This window comes from Microtus pennsylvanicus, chromosome 2 (assembly GCF_037038515.1).
Source record: "Microtus pennsylvanicus isolate mMicPen1 chromosome 2, mMicPen1.hap1, whole genome shotgun sequence".
Lineage (NCBI taxonomy): Eukaryota > Metazoa > Chordata > Mammalia > Rodentia > Cricetidae > Microtus > Microtus pennsylvanicus.
The window spans coordinates 17,294,719-17,310,439 of NC_134580.1; the positions used below are offsets into that span (position 1 = coordinate 17,294,719).

General features: G+C 44.8%; 1 protein-coding gene across 3 annotated transcripts in view; it reads left to right on the forward strand.

The window, feature by feature from the left end:
• The first annotated feature begins 353 nt into the window (after positions 1-353).
• Positions 354-15,721, forward strand: part of Zbed4 (zinc finger BED-type containing 4) — a 33,155-nt gene continuing 17,787 nt past the window's right edge. The window contains exons 1-2 of one of the 3 annotated variants that reach the window (XM_075960273.1): positions 354-452; positions 3,054-3,119. The gene's annotated coding sequence lies outside the window, so the exon portion shown is untranslated. The other 2 variants (XM_075960271.1, XM_075960272.1) reach the window with 2 other exon arrangements.

Below are 15,721 nucleotides of genomic sequence, written 5' to 3' on the forward strand. Positions count from 1 at the left end.
CGAAACCCTGCCGGGGGCAGGTGCGCCGGACCGCGCTTGCGTGGTTGGACGGAGGAGGCCGGCACCAAAGCCCAGTGCGGGAGACTGCGCCGGCGAACCCGTCCTCCGGGAGGGGGGGGGCGACGGGAGACTGCGCCTGCGTCGTCTTCGCGGCTCCGCCTCATGTGCCTTGCCCAATGGGCTCAAGCCCACCCCGCGGTCCTCTGGGCCCAGCCCAAGGCGGGGCAGGTGCTCACGGATTGCGCTTGCGCGCGCCAGCCCCGCCCCGGGCCCCGCCCCCGACCCGCGCGGGGCCCTGGGAGGGGCGCAGCGTCCGGCGTCGTCGCGGGCGGCGGGGCTGGGGCGGCGGGAGGGGCGGCGGGGGCAGACAAAGCGGCTAATGAATGGGCGCGCCCGTCGCGCTGTCCGCAGCCCGCGGGCCCGCGCTGCGCCGCGCGGAGCCGGCGCCTCAGGTGAGTGCGCGCGGGACGCTTCAGCGGCGTCTTCGACGGCCGGCGCCGCGCCAGGGTCGGGGACCGCGCCATTGTCCGTGCGCGGCGGGCCGGGCGGGGGCTGCGTCCCGTGAGTGCACCCGGCCCGGCCTCTGACAGCTGTGCCTCGCGCCCCCGGCTGGCCCAGGTCGCGGAGAGGAGCGGCAGCGGGACGCCCCTAGTGATCTTTCATCAGGTGCCCGGCTCCCGCCACGTCGTGGCACCCCCAAGCCGATGCCGGTCGGCGTGCGTGTCCAGGAAGGGGCGCCGGCAGCCTGTGCGGCGGTGACACGAGTCGGTGTCACGCTTCTTGGTGCCTGGCTGTAGCGTGTGCTTCTGGGTCTGACTACCGAGGCTTTCCTAACACAAACTTAACTCACGCCTTGGCTCCGCAGCGTCCTCCTGCTCTCAGTACCTGCCGTCATTTTTTGTTCCTTTTGTCCTTTTTGGGCGACCCACTCGTCTCTGCTGGGATGGCTGCGGGTCCTCGCTCTGTGTGAAGGTTCTCACGAGGCTCGTGCGCTAGTCCCTGCAGCTAGGAGCCTCAGGAGGAGCTGCTGTCGCTATTCTGGTGTTTATAAAAGGGGAAGTCATTTGTTTTGAAGTTAATTAGGATAAGATTAAGTGCTGTTTTTTAAAAAGACACTTCTGGCTTCGTAAAACCAGTCAGCTATGGCAAGTGCGTTCTTGTGACTTTGTAGAAAGAAAGGATCCCCCCCCCCTTTTACATCGTGGTGATAAAATTAAGACTTAAGTTTTTGAGAAAGTGCTATAGATAATTCAAGTTTTGGCTTGAGTTAATTCCACGCTAAACCAAAATTGAGAGGAAGCTACAAGTTTGACGCTACACCAAAGGATCTCAACCTGTGGGTCGCGACCCGCAGGGGTCAAACGACCCTTTCACGGGGATCGTTTAAAGACAGTTGGAAACCACAGATATTTACATGACGATTCATAATAGTAGCAAGATTACAGTTATGAAGTAGCAACGAAAATAATTTTATGATTGGGGGTCACTACAACATGAGGAATAGTATTAAAGGGTCACAGCATTAGGAAGGTTGAGATCCATTGCTCTACACCCTGAGGGTTCCAGTGGCCTGTCCATGAAGGCATTGATGCTCGCTTTCTCTCTTTTTGATTTTTATTTTCAGGAAAAGATATGAGTTAAAATATTTTGTGAACCTTTAGAAAGTTTCAGAGTCTCAGTGTGCTGGTTGTTTTTGTTTGTTGTTTTGTCAGCTTGACAGAAACATCGAGGGGGAGGGAAATCTTTTAAATGTTTTATTTATTTATTTAGTGCATTGGTGTTTTGCCTAAATGTACGTCTCTGTGGAATTGTTGCAGAACTGGAGTTAAGACAGTTGTGAGCTGCCTTATGGGTGCTGGGAATTGAACCCAGGTCCTCTGGAAGAGTAGGCAGTACTCTTAATCGCTGAGCGAGGGCTGGAGAGATGGCTCAGTGGTTAAGAACACTGACTGCTCTTCCAGAGGACCTGGGTTCAAGTCCCAGCACCCACATGTCAGCTCACAACTGTCTGAAAATCCAGTTGCAGGGGATCTGATACCTCCATACCAATGCACATAAAATAAAGTTAAATAAACCATAAGAAATATTTTAAAAAAATCACTGAGTGAAAATGCCTCCTTAAAATTGGCATGTAGTTAAGTCTGTTTAGCGTTTCTTGATTAATGATGAATGTAGTAATGCCCAAGGGCCTGGGGAATGGTATGGTATGGTATGCCACCTTTAGGCAGGTGGTATAAGAAAGGAAGCCGAAGCCGGGCAATGTTGGCACACGCCTTTAATCCCAGCACTCGGGAGGCAGAGGCAGGCTGATCTCTGTGAGTTCGAGGCCAGCCTGGTCTACAGAGCTAGTTCCAGGACAGGCTCCAAAGCCACAGAGAAACCCTGTCTTGAAAAACCAAAAAAAAAAAAAAGAAAAGAAAAGAAAGGAAGCCGAGCAAACCCTGAGAAGCAAGCCAGGAAGCAGTGCTCCTCTGTGGCTTCTGCTTCCAGGTGCCTTCCCTGACTTCCCTCGGTGTAGACTGTTAACCTGGAAGTGTAAGATGAAATAAACCCTTTTCTCCCCAAGTTGCTTTTGGTCATGGTGTTCATCGTGGCAGTAGAAAGTCTAAGGCACTCAGTCTCTTAGTCAGGTTTACAGTCTCTTAGCTGAAAGAAAGCAAGAGACTGGAGAGATTGCTTAGCACTGACTGCTCTTCCAGAGGACTCAGGTTCAATTCCCAGCACCCACATGTCAGTTCACATCTGTCTGTAACTTCAGTTCCAGGGAATCTGACACCTTCACACAGACATACATGTAGGCAAAACACCAAGAACATAAAAGTAAAAATAAAAAAGAAATAAAGCTCTTAATTCATTTGACAGGGATTACACAAGTGTGTCCCTGACCATGTAATTCTGACTGTGCCTGGATGTTTTGGTGATCAAAACTCTCTGATGTTGATACATGCACAATCCTTAACACCTTTGAAAGGGTGTTTAGGAAATTAGGAGGGGAGTATATGTGAACTGATGTGTAGCATTTGTTCCGTGAAAGAAATGTGTGTGTGTTTCAGGTCTCTGGTGGACCTAGAGTCTGGAGAGAGAGAACTGGGAAGTGGCACTCTAGCAGCGTGGGGACAGTAAGTGGCCATGGTCATTACCTCTGCCTCTTCACTTCAAATTTGCATTTTTCTGTGTGCCTGGCTTCAAATCCTTTAATTTTGACTTTTTGGTCGACCTGATGGGAGAAGGGAGTAGGTAAGTGACTCTTTCCTTGGTCACTGACCAGAGGTTCTTCCAGCCAGCATCGTTTCCTTCTGAACATCTGCACAGACTGTTCACAGTCAGCTCTGCCACTCTTCTCATTATTCTTTGAGATACTGTTGTAGGGCTTGTAGTTCCTGCAGATGCTTTGTATGTCACTGAATCTAGCTGCAGGAGTCTCAGACTGCGCCCACCCTTCCTGGCCTTCAGTTATATCTGGGAAGTGTCGCATCTTGCCAGGCTCTCATCTTTCAGATACTTTTTGCCCCACTTTTTATTTCATGTGCACTCGTGTTTTGCCTGTATATGTCTGTGTGAAGGTGTCAGACCACCTGAAACTGGAGTTACAGTTGGTTATGAGCTGCCATGTGAGTGCTGAGAATTGAACCCTGATCCTCTGGAAAAGCGGCCAGTGCTTTTGACCACTGAGCCCTCTTGTCCCACTTTTTAGTGTCTAGGCCTTTCTTTATCCTGGAACATGCCTACAACTGGCCAGAGTCCCAACTCCAGGTTTCAGCATACCAGGTAGAGCCGCTCGGTCCTGAAGAAAGCAAAACAAGTCAGGCATGATGGCAAACACCTTTGATCCTTTAATCCCAGCACTCAGGAGGCAGAGGCAAGCAGGTGTCTGAGTTCGAGGCCAGCCTGATCTACAGGAACATTTCCAGGACAGCCAGGGCTACACAGAAAAACCCTATTGCAAATGGGGAGTGCAAACAGAAGTATGAGAAGGCACAAAGGAGTATAATCAAAACAACCAATAGCAAAGAAGAAAAGTAAGTATTTAAGCCCATCTTCTGAGCATGACACAAGTTTTAAGCAAACAGAATTAGGTAGGGGCAAGGGGTATGCATAATTAAGAAGTCTTGGTCAGTGTGGTCTAGTTGATATCTCATTTCTGGTTCTACAAGGAGGTAAGAAGACAGTCCAGTTACCCTGATGACCATTCCTGCTGGGGGTGATCTCATCATGAGGTGATCTGTCTGTGGGGTTTAGGACAACTGGAGACTTAAGGTGCCTTCTGTGAATTTGGAGCAGGACATTGTCAAAGTAGACAGTAAGATATCTCAGTTACTCTGTGCCTTCAACCTGAAGGAACATGAAATGGGTTCGCTGTCATCAGCTTATAGACAAGACTCCTTGATATGTGACATATCTAGACTCAGAACTAAACCAGTGAGGGACCCAGAGTCTCAAGACAGGAGACATGTAGGAAGAACCCAAAAATGCCAGGCTTTTGTCTGCTTTTAGTTACCATGTGGTCCCAGGTGAGGAGTTGGTGCTTTTTAGCATAAGTGATTTCAATGTACCTGCTATTAGCAGCTTATTTTCTTGATAATCATATTTAAATTTTATTTATTGTTGTGTTCATGATAGGGTGCTGCATGTGTCACAGCACAGGGCACATGTGGAGGTCAGAAGACAGCAGAGCCTGTTTCCTCCTCCCATCATTATGTGTATTCCTGGGATCAAACTTTGGCTGTCTGGTTTGTCTCACAGGCACCTTTACCCACTAGGCCATCTCAGCAGTCCATGTGGCTAATTATTTATAATGTTTTTTGTTTTATTTAATTAATTAATTTTTGTAGTATTGGGAATTGCTAGGCAAATGTTCTACCACTGATGTACTCTCAACCCATAGTCTTCTTGCTAATTATTTGATATGTGCTTTTTAGTAGTTCAAATTTTGGAAGGTATTGCTAGTAATAGTAAAACTGTTCTGTTTCTGAGGAAGAGGACACCTGGAGAGACAAAAGAACTTCCCTTCCTTTTGGACCATTCTTGCCTCTAACCTGCACCTAGCACTGCACTACCCGCTGTAATAGTGGGGTCTTCATAAATTCCTGTTCTCCGAGAATTTGTAATAGTGGTAGGAACCTGTATAACCTAGAGCAAAGGGCCCTCCTTGTATCTGGGTACATCTTTTGTTCCCAGCTGTTGAGGGAAGAGGCTGAGACCAGAGGTTTGTTCAGGGATATGTTTTGGGAAGTCAGTGGCTACACAGTTTAAATGACTTGGTGTGAAAATGCTGGGACAAAAGTCCAACAAGGCATGCTTACAACCTTCTCTTTGTGAGGATCTCCCAGCAGCTGTGGCCCAGGTTCTCCTTCCATTTTGTACAAAGTGTACACTACCAGTAGCAGTAAGGCTGTGAGTCCACTGTCCTGCTCTGCTGCCCTACAAGGGTGCTGTCGTGACCTGATGGGGGGGGGTCCCTTGGCTTGGTGAACCAGCAACCCCAGTTTTCATTGTTCATCTGCGTTACCTCTACAGACAGATACTGTGAGCAGATGAATTTCATCCAAAGCCGCTGTCATGACTGCTTACTAAGCCTCACCTTGTGGTCTCTGCACCATCTGCCTGCCACAGGGATGTGGCTCTGTTTGGCCACTGTATCATGAAAGCCACATTCACATCCTGTGAAGGACATTTAAAGATTTCCAGTCAGTGACTTTTAGTCAAAACTGTGGCCTTTCACTGGTACCTGCTTAGATCATAGAGAAAGGGTAATTGGAGAAGAAGCTCTTGTTAAGTTCAGAGGAAATAAAAAAGAGCAACCAGAAAAATCCAGGCTTGTGGTATGTGACCCAGAATGTTTCAGGGACTGAACAGGGACCAAGTGACCTTAATGTGGGTTGTTTGCTTACTGTGGAATGTGCTTTGTTTCCAAGGTAGCCTTATCGGGGTTTCTGACTGTCTTGTGGAAATAACTCTGGTTCTAGATGTCTGAAGTTTAGCTCTTTGTAACTGTCTTTGGTATTTAGCTTTGGACTTTCCATCTTGGGGTAGTCTTAGTGGTTATAGTTGTCATTTGTATAGGCTCAGTGACTCTGTGGCATTTCTGGCGTTAAGGCTCTTGATGGTGTTGCTTCCCATGGAATATGTTAGTTATGCAGAACACCTAATATGGTTATGTTGTCCTCAGGTGTGGGCCAGGTCTTAGTTAAGGCTTTGGAAACAAAGACCTCTCTTAGTGTCCTTGATGTCTCTGTGAGGGCTTGCACAGTCCCGTTGAAGACAGAGAAGATTTTTTGGTTGTTATTGTTTTTAATTTATGTTGTGAAGTTTCTGAACTGTAGAGTTGATGCTCCTTGATGCCCCATCCCTAGATGAAACCCTGAGGGTGCCAGCTGTCTCCCCTGTGGGCTTACAAGCTTTTTGGAGGAAATTGCTCATGTTAGGACTCTTCACTTGTAAGTATTCTTTTCTCTCCACTCCATTTCCATCACCAGTAGTCTAAGAATGAAACAAAAATTCCAGGTATCATTCAGTGGCCATTCTGCAGTTACATTTTTTAATTGTCTTGAGGAACTGTTCCTGCCAAACCAGAATCCTGTATCTTGGTTAGTATTGTCTGTCCTTCCTCTGTGTAGACCTGCATTTGGAGACTTGAGTGTCTGTAGGTGGCATGTTTGGGACACAATTCCATGGGTAATGGAATATACTTTGGTAGCCTGTAACCGGAGACTGCTTGTTTGTTTCCTTACCACCCAGACCTGAATAATCACACAGAAACTATATTAATTACAACACTGTTTGGCCTATTAGCTCAGGTTTTATATTAACTAACTCTTTTTTTTAAAATATTTATTTATTTATTTATTATGTATACAATATTCTTTCTGCGTGTATGCCTGAAGGCCAGAAGAGGGCACCAGACCTCATTTCAGATGGTTGTGAGCAACCATGTGGTTGCTGGGAATTGAACTCAGGACCTTTGGAAGAGCAGGCAATGCTCTTAACCACTGAGCCATCTCTCCAGCCCCCTATTAACTAACTCTTACATCTTAAATTTACTCATTTCTATTAATATGTGTATTACCACAGGCTGTGGTAAGGTAAGGTTTGTCTGGTAAGGTTCTGTCCTGGTGTCCTTCTCCTTCAACAGCTACATGGTGTCTCCTTGACTCCACCTACTCTCTCTATATATCTCTGTTCAAGTTTCCCGCCTGGCTTTGCTCTGCTAAGCCATTGGCCAAAACAGCTTTAGCCTTCAACCAATAAAGCAACACATATACAAAAGGACATCCTACATTATCTCCCTCTTTCTGTCTAATTAAAAAGGAAGGTTTTTTTAACTTTATCATAGTAAAATTAAATATACAAAACAGTTGTTAAGCAAGTCTTTAGTCCATTTTCTATTGGGCAAATTAAGGAAAATAATCATCTATTCTAACTTTGTGAGTCTAAAGTTTTATATCTAACTTATCTTTTATTATAACTAAGGAAAACTGTATCTCTTTTCAACTCTTTAAAGACCTCAGAAGGATATAATATTACCTATGTAAACAGAAAGTGCATTGTAAGCAACTTCCAAAGTTCTAGAATTGACAGAGACATCTTGCTGCCTGGACAGTCATGTAGAGTTCTTTTGTAATGTTGGGGCATCCATCTTCAGCCTACAGGCTTATAGTACCCAGCAGACTTTTCCATGAATCAGAAAATTTGAAGATCTGTTCTGTCTTGAAATGGCAAAGTGGCAAAGTTCATCAGTTGGTTTCTTCTGTGTCCTGCAAAATGTCTGACAGACTTTCTTGAAGCAGGAAGGACTGTCTCACCTTCTTTAGGCAAGTTCAGCATTTTTCTGTGGGTCCTGCATGCCCAGCATATCATAAAGCAGTTCAGGCAAGAGCAGTTTCTTGCCCAAATGGCTAGCATTGTCATATTGAAGGCAAATTCCATAACAAGTTTCTTCAATGCCTGTCAACCTCTTTGAAGTAATTGGTGCTACAGTGAGAAGCAGACATGTCTCACTGTCAAGAAAAGTCTAAGTTCTTAAAACATTTTAAATGCCGTGTTCTGTAGGTTTTTGAAAGGTTTGAAGAATACATATCCATCTGAAATATGACTAGCGTGACTAGTATATTATAGTTTGACTATAATAAACAAGTATTAATTCTTAATTATACATTCCTTTTCTTTTTTTTTTTTTGACAGAGTTTCTCTGTAATTTTGGAGCCTGTCCTGAAACTAGCTCTTGTAAGACCAGGCTGACCTAGAACTCACAGAGATCCTCCTGTCTCTGCCTCCCGAGTGCTGGGATTAAAGGCATGCGCCACCATTTCCTGGCTACATTAAATTTTTAAATGAGCTGCACAAACATAATACCTTAAAAGCAAAATGGGAAGGTAGAACAAGACAAGATCTTCTGATAAAGATCTGGTAAATTGGGAGCATGGGAACCATGGGAGAGGGTTGAAGAGGAAGGGAGAGGAAGGGAGGGAAGCAGAGAAAAATGTATAACTCAATAAAATCAATAAAAAAGAGAAAAAAAAACCTTAAAGAACAAGAACGGGAATACTTATACACAACAAAATCAACATTAAATCTTTATCAATAACCAAAATCCATACCAATATAAAGTATTCATCTCTATATCATAATCCCCCCCCCTTTTTTTTTTGTTTTTCGAGACAGGGTTTCTCTGTAGCTTTAGAGGTTGTCCTGGAACTAGCTCTTGTAGACCAGGCTGGTCTCGAACTCACAGAGATTCACCTACCTCTGCCTCCTCATAATCCCCTTTAAATGAAAACAAACATTTATAAACAATCATTTTGGGAATTTGGGTGTTGTTTTCTCCAAACTGCTTCTAATTGTTGAGTGAAGTATTTTTAGGCTCCACAGAGACCTTTTTGAGGGTCTTGTTCTGTCGAACCACATTAGCCTGGAAGGAATCCATAGGTGCTCATCTTCTGTGGAAACAAAAACAGAACAAAAAGCAAACAAAAAGCAACAAAAAAACACAAAAAACAAAAAGCAACTTATCCTTAGACCCAAATTTTGAAGTCCAGATACTTTTATGTACCAAATGTCTCTTTGTAGTCAAAAAATTCAAAGAAAGCACAAAAGTATACATAATACAGACTTTCTATGTATATTCCATCTTTATGTGACTTATTTTTCTTTACTCCTTTAATCTATGACTGTATTCTTTTTGTATTACTTTTACTGTCTCTTTATTTATTTTTATTTATTTAATTTTTTTTTTTGGTTTTTCTTTTTTTTTTTTTTTTTTGGTTCCCACACCGGCTTTTTTTTTTGGTTTTTCGAGACAGGGTTTCTCTGTGGCTTTGGAGCCTGTCCTGGAACTAGCTCTGTAGACCAGGCTGGTCTCGAACTCACAGAGATCCGCCTGCCTCTGCCTCCCGAGTGCTGGGATTAAAGGCGTGCGCCACCACCGCCCGGCTTTTACTGTCTCTTTAATGACTTTATTTTTACAAATCATTTGCTCTCTTTATAACACTCTTATTCTTTTTTTTTCTCACTCCCAAGCCTACATACATTCATCCAACACTGTGACCCATTCAGAGGTCTTTTTCATCTGAATCTGTCTTTATTGTATCATTTTCTGACCAGAAGTGCTTTTTTTTTTAATGCTAACCAGGTTTGGCTAGGACCAACTCTGCAGCCCTGTCTATTTGCTCCGCCCAGTCCAACATGATGGAGGCATGTTCACCACCTCTGTGAGCCGTGCTCACTGCCCCAGCTCCAGGGACGCAGCTGGTCTATGTCGCCATTAAGCAATTAGTAGCAAGCTGCTCACAAACTCCATTTAAATGCAGGACCTCCTGAAAGAGCCAGAGTTTTGTGCTACCAGCATGAACCAGGAAGCCAGCTCTTAATGAAGCTGCTCAATTTTTGCTGCTAAAGCTGAGTCAGGAAGACATCTCTTAAAGGAGTCACACCTCTGCTTGCCTCTGGCAAACGGAGCCCACCCAAGAAAATGCTGCTACCAAGAAGCCATGCTTAACTCTGTTCTTTTGTGTCTAGAAGTCCTTCCCAAGCTCTCTTAGGTTTTATATGGACGTAGATGCCCCAAGTTGGCATGCTGTTTTGTAAGTGGAGACTGCTCTTTCATTTTCCTACCACCCAGACCCAAATAATCACAAAACTATATTAATTACAACACTGTTTGGCCTATTAGCTCAGGTCTTATTAACTAACTCTTACATCTTAAATTAACCCATTTCTATTAATCTGTCTATTGCCACAAGGCTGTGGCTTACCGGGTAAAGTTCTGTCCTGGCATGGCATCTTTCTTCTTCAACAGCTACATGGCATCTCCTTGACTCCACCTACTGTTTGGGTTTCCTGCCTGGCTTTACTCTGCTAAGCCATTGGCCAAAACAGCTTTAGCCTTCAACCAATAAAGCAACACATATACAGAAGGACATCCCACATCAGGAATCAGCCCACAGGAAGGAGTCCAACTTTGATCACAGTTTGCCCTCTTCATCACTTCTAATCAGTGCAGCATATCTGTGTAGTTGTCAACACAGTCTTGAGTGTAGCAAGTCTTCCTTGTGGGTTCTAGACTTGCTCTGAAAAGTTCTTGTGCTTGAAGATTTTCTGTGTGCTTTTTATTTGGGGAGCATGGTCTTTAAGTCTAATCCTAGTATGGGGTGCTAGATGGAAGGATGTCATTCTGGTAAGAACTTCTACATTCCCTTCTGTAGGTTTGTTTGACCTATACGAGAGCCTTAACCATAAAGGGCACTCTTCTGTATTTGAAGTTTTGCCAGAACGCTACTGTTGAGAAGTGGTATTTTAAAATGGTTTCATTTAATATGTTACAATTGGAATGTGAAAAGGAAAAGTTAATGCTTGCCCATATTGGTATATCATCAGGTAGTCAAAGCATTTGAGTTGACTGAATGGACGTGGGTGGTTGTGCTTGGAAATCAGAGTGATCCCCACTGCAAAGGAGAGTGTCACCCTCATTGGGCACGTGTGCATAGCAAAGCTTTAAATAGAAAGGAACGTTTTCTCCCGAATCAGAGCATATGTCTTAAATTGAGACAGTTATACTATGCTGTCTCAACTATGGAAAGGAACCAACGGCTTTAAAATTTAGGAGGATTTTTTTGTTGTTGTTTTGTTTTTCCAAGGCAGGGTTTCTCTGTGTAGCTCTGTAGACCAGGTTAGCCTTGAACTCAGTCCCTCCCACTCCTCACCCCCCCCCCCCCCATTAAAGGTGGGATCTCCACACCTGGCTAAATAAATTTTTGTATTTGAAACTGACAATACAAAATACCAGAAAATTGATATTTATGAGCACATTCTTTCTACTTCTTCCATCTATACAAGTACCCTGGTCAATTGTAGCAATATTTGCCTTTTTTTTTTTCAAGACAGGGTTTCTCTGAGTAGCTTTGGAGCCTGTCCTGGAACTCACTCTGTAGACCAGGCTGGTCTAGAACTCGCTGAGATCCTCCTGTCCTCCCTCCCAAGTGCTGGGATTAAAGGCTTGCGCCACCGTTGCCTTATTATTTTCCTCGTCAAATGACTGGTCCTGGGTCAGAGGGTGGCTCTTGAGCTAAAAAGGGCTAAAGGACTAGATCTATTCTGGAAGGAATCTTTGTTATTGATGATCTAACTTTATATGTGTGCCTTACTGGGGAGGGGTAAGAGAGAGACAGAGAAAATGAGAATACTTGTATGTGTAAGTACTTGCGTTTGTGCATAGAAGCCAGAGGAGGATGTCAGATGTTCTGCTGTAACTCTACACAGTATTACTTTAAGATAGGGTCTCTTTTTTTTCTCTCTCTCTTTTATTTATTTATTTTTCTTGGAAAAAAAAATTTCCGCCTCCTTCCATTTCCCTCCCCTTCCTCCCACTCCACTCCCCCTCCCCCCACTCTCTTCCCCCTCCCTCTCCAGACCGAAGAGCAGTCAGGTGGAAAGTCCAAGGTCCTCCCCCCTCCATCTAGGTCTAGGAAGGTGAGCATCCAGACTGGCTAGGCTCCCACAAAGCCAGAACATGAAGTAGGATCAAACCCCAGTGCCATTGTCTTTGGCTTCTCATCAGTCCTCATTGTTCAGAGAGTCCGGTTTTATCCCATGCTTTTTCAGTTTCAGTCCAGCTGGCCTTGGTGAGCTCCCAATAGATCAGTCCCTCTGTCTCAGTGGGTGGGTGCATCCCTCACGGTCCTGACTTCCTTGCTCATGTTCTACCTCCGTCTGCTCCTCATTGGGACCTTGGGAGCTTATTCCGGTGCTCCAATATGGGTCTCTGTCTCTATCTCCATCCATCGCCCGATGAAGGTTCTATGGTGGTATGCAAGATATTCATCAGTGTGGTTATAGGATAGGGCCATTTCAGGTTCCTTATCCTCGGCTGCCCAAGGCACTAACTGGGGACATCCCCCTGGGCACCTGGGAGCCCCTCTAGGTTCAGGTCTCTTGCCCACCCTAAGTTGGATCCCTTAATTAAGATATATGCTTCCCTGCTCCCATATCCATCCTTCCTTTATCCCAACCATCCCAATCCCCAAGTTCCCCCCATCCTCCCCTTCTCACATTTCTCTCCCCATCTCCCCTTACCCCTATCCCACCCCACCCCCAAGATCCCAATTTTTGCTCGGCAATCTTATCTACTTCCCATATCCAGGAGGATAACTATATGTTTTTCTTTGGGTTCACCTTCTTATTTAGCTTCTTTAGGATCACAAATTATAGACTCAATGTCGTTCATTTATGGCTAGAAACCAATTATGAGTGAGTACATCCCATGTTCATCTTTTTGGGTCTGGGACACCTCACTCAGGATAGTGTTTTCTATTTCCATCCATTTGCATGCAAAATTCGAGAAGTCATTGTTTTTTACTGCTGAGTAGTACTCTAATGTGTATAAGATAGGGTCTCTTATGCAACCTGATGGACAGTGAGGCTCAGCCGTTCTCTTGTTTCTACCCTTATAGTTCTGAGGTTACAGGGATGTGTATAGCCATACTTGGCTTTTTACATAGGTTCTGAGGATTCAAACTCAGTCCTTCCCCCATACTTTGGTAGCAAGTGCTTTTATTCACTGAGTCATTTTCCCAGCCCTGAGTTTCATTTTAAACTGGTTTTTATTTACTGGAGAATAAAATGAGTACTATGAAATAGATGCTGGCTCTAAATGCCATCTTCATGGGAACTTTCAAAACCAAAGTGTCACCTCCACAGTCTTGGGATGGTGACAAAGCCAAGATTCTTCTTCACATATGTGTGACATGGTGGAGAGCCACAGGAGTCTGGTGCAGCAAAAACCAAAGTATTGCCGGGCGGTGGTGGCGCACACCTTTAATCCCAGCACTCGGGAGGCAGAGGCAGGCAGATCTCTGTGAGTTCGAGGCCAGCCTGGTCTAGAAAAGCTAGTTCCAGGACAGGAACCAAAAGCTACGGAGAAACCCTGTCTCGAAAATCCAAAAAAAAAAAAAAAAAAAGTAATATGCTTTTTCCCCCTTAAGACTAAAGCAGCATGAAAAACAAAAAAGATGTTTATTTTTTTTTCTTAAGAAGATGACAAAAACTAAAACTCTGCTCTTCCAGAGGACTTGGGTTCAGTCCCCAGCAGCCACACATGAGCTCACAAACATCTGCAGCTCCAGTCCTGGAGACCTGATGCTATCTTCTGACTTTCAGGACACTGACTACACATGATGCATCATAAGCCTAGGGGCCATTCTTTTTCAAACTCCACACATGCCCAGTCATTTATTTATTTTTATTTTATTTATTGTTTTGTTCGAAATGGGGGTTCTCTCTGTAACAGCCTAGGCTTTGTAGACTAGTCTGGACTCAAACTCACAGAGATCTGCCTGCTTCTGTCTCACCAGATCTAATGAGGATGTCAGTGAAATGTGAGGCAAAGCATGTCTGAGAACACAGGTGATGAACAGCCTGACTGAGAACAGCTGCTAGCGTAGCCATGAGCTGTGAGCTGAGAGCCACAGCCCAAGGAGAGGGGGGAGAGGAAGCCAGCTGTCTGGAGAAAAACACACACACACACACACACACACACACACACACACACACACGTGCGGAAGAAGCACATGTGGTGGGAGCTGCCTAAAGGCAGAACCAACCAATCTAGGGTGGGTGAGTCCTGTGGCATTTGGAGCCCAGGTGCTTCTGGAGTTTGGGTGGCAGCTAGAGACTGTCGTAAAGAAGCTACAACAGTAAAATCCAAACTCATTCAGAGGCTCGGGGCAGGGGGAGAGAAAACCTAGCCTGTGGTTACTCCGGCCGGAGCCCCTGTATACAGCTCCAGTGTGTGCCAGTGGCTGTAAAGCCACAGATAAGTGGCTTTGTAGTGAATTCATGCCGTAAAGTTGGATGCCAATTGTTGCATGAGTCTAATTGGTCTTAATAATAAAACCCCAGAGCCAGATATTGGGGTAAATGCTGAAAGACCAGAGAGAGCAAAGAATAAGCTGCAGCCAACTCTTTTTTTTTTTATTTTTTTATTTTTTGAGACAGGGTTTCTCCGTAGCTTTTGGTTCCTGTCCTGGAACTAGCTCTTGTAGACCAGGCTGGCCTCGAACTCACAGAGATCCGCCTGCCTCTGCCTCCCGAGTGCTGGGATTAAAGGTGTGCGCCACCACCGCCCAGCTACAGCCAACTCTTAACCTTGCTAACTCCTCAGCCATAAAAGGGCTGAGCTCTTGTCTCCTCCCACCTTATATTCTCTTCATTCAGCCATATCAATCACTTTTTTTTCCCAAAGATTTATTCATTAATTATGTCTACAGTGTTCTGTCTGCCTGTATGCTGCCCCAGATCTTATTACAGATGGCTGTGAGCCACCATGTGGTTGCTGGGAATTGAACTCAGGACCTCTGGAGCCATCTCTCCAGCCCCATATCAATCACTTTCTGTCTGTACAGACCTTTTCCAGACCTCTGTGGTTAACTAATGGCCAGCCCTGTTCTGATCTTCAGGGAAACTTTCTTTGTTAGAGCACAAACAAAATATCACCATATTTAGTGATCCTCCTGCTTTAGTTTCCTAGTAACTGGGATATAAGTATATGTCACCATGCTAGCAAGGGGTTTGTGTTGGTTCCAAGCTCTGCTTCAAGTCTGGTGATGGCTTTCTGCTGGCAGAGTCACATAGAGCATGACACCATAGAGACGTAGCCAGACTTGTCTCTTATAGCAGACAGCTGTAGATAACCCATTAATCCATTAGATACGTGAATATATTAAGCCATTCATGAGTGCAGGACCCTTTTCACCTCTCAGGTACCGTAGACTCCAACATGAGTGTCAGAGGAACAGACTATTCAAGATACAGCAGTCGTGATCTGAACAAGGATACCACCAGTAGACAGGCTGATGCTAATGTGGGAGGGGAAAGGCTCTCAATTGCAGACAAAGAACTACAGAAAATTAAGGACTGCTGAGAAATGGATAAATAATCTTCCCTAGGGAAGAGTGCACCAATTGGTTATCTAATACCAACTGGTCAGCTCTTAAAACATATACAGGTAACATTATATATACTGAGCAGGTTGTATTGATGTATTTAAGAACACACACACACACCCCAATTAAAGAAACAGGCCATGGAGCTGGAGAGATGGCTCAAAGGTTAAGATCACTGGCTGCTGTTGCAGAGTTTCTGGGTTTGATTCCTAGGACCCACATAGCCATCTGTAATTAGTCCCAGAGTATTTAATGCCTTCTTCTTGCCTTCATGGGTACCAGGCCTA